We start from the raw sequence: 1709 nt of genomic DNA, 5'->3' as shown, positions 1-1709 counted from the left end.
ATAACCCTGGTAAACATACATACACCCAACAAAGGAACACCTAAATCTCTCTATATAAAAGTCTAACATGCAAAGTGTCCCCTCAGGAGTTTGACTGACTGGGAGTTCAATCACTCACTATGGCGTGCGCTGACCACCAGGGGGCGGCGTGGAACGAAGGAAGGCCCTGGCCGGTAGCCGGCAGCCGGGGAAGGTAGGCCCCTGCTGACAGCTGGCAGCCACTATGGACCCTACCTGTGAATGAATTTCGTTTACTGGGCCTCTAGTATACAAATGATGCATTATAGAATCATACACCTGAAACCTATATAATTTTCTTAACCAACCTCACCCCAATAAATTAAATATAAAAATAAATTGAAGAAAACTTCACAGAGGATATAACATTTGATTTAAGAATTCAATTCAATCTTCAGTTTATGCATGAAATATTTATATGGGTATTTATGTGATGGTGGTTTTGGTCACCATCTTTCTTTTTTAGGGGTCTATATGCCTATGTTTATAAAGTTAGTGGGGCATAGATGCTGGGTTCAAGTTGAATATAATAAGTATTAAATACAAAGCTGGCTGGAAGGTGGTTGCCAAATGAGCCCCTTAAAGTCTATCAGAACTTCATAAAACATGTGGAGCTACTTAATGTCTTCTTTCTTAATGCACTATTGAATTTTAAGTTATATTTTTCTGTTAATTATAAATGAGCATTCGTAAAGTTCTATACCACTAAAGTAAAAACGTATTCTTTATTAGACATTTACTTAACAAAGTTTATTTTTAAAAAGAAGACAATAGTGTGCCAGAATCTTATCATTATAAAGTAACTTTTGTTGTTAAATGGGAAAAAAGGCCATAAATCAAATTTAATTTATATTTTCTCTTTTAAAGTAGAACATTCAGAACAGAAGAAACTTTGAACTCTGTTGTCAAACAAACATGTATCTATTACCTTTCATATGTTTCTCATAATCCTTTTAACTATCCCAGACAATTGTCAAAGTTACTTATATTTAACAGGCTTTTGCTTCCTCCAAACTTAAGCTCTTCATCTATTTGATCCTAAAGTAAAATGTTGAATTTGTGACATCAAAATCCCATCTAGGGCAACCATTTCTTATGTGGTCAATTTTGACTTTATGGTTTCACTCTAAGAAAAGAGAAGAATTAAAGATAAAATAGAATACTTGTATAAATTATTCAAACAGTAGTAAAAGTTATCCTCAGAGCAATAGAAATAGTAGTTAATGGCGCTCCTTCTTTATTATAGTCCCCAGTTGCTATATGCATAGAAGTATAATTAGCACCACCACTTTTTTAAAGATCATATTCTTAAATAAATGCAAATATACAAAACTTGTATGAAAATCACCATGCAATGTCTCCATTTAATCCCATTAAATATTAAAGGTTTTGGGGGACAGTGAGAGCCCAGAAAGGAGGTGAGTTGGTCACATCTTCCCAGGCTTTGAGCCACATTTTCGGCATCTAAAACAAAGACAAACATATTATTCATTGGTGCAATACTTTGGTAAAAATGTGTTTTATGCACAAGAGTCATATATTTCTATTTTCCTCTATTGTAATGGATTAAGGTGGAGTCCCATAGCACTATAATATTTGTATTTACAAATAGAAACCATATTTATTCTGAATGCATTTGTAACTAAGTGTACAATTCACAGCTCTATCACTTGTTTTATGAGTCCATTTGG

Source organism: Myotis davidii, unplaced genomic scaffold, assembly GCF_000327345.1.
Source record: "Myotis davidii unplaced genomic scaffold, ASM32734v1 scaffold147, whole genome shotgun sequence".
In the NCBI taxonomy this organism is placed as follows: Eukaryota; Metazoa; Chordata; class Mammalia; order Chiroptera; family Vespertilionidae; genus Myotis; species Myotis davidii.
The sequence above is the reverse complement of the archived record's forward strand: the minus strand, read 5'-3'. Positions refer to the sequence as shown.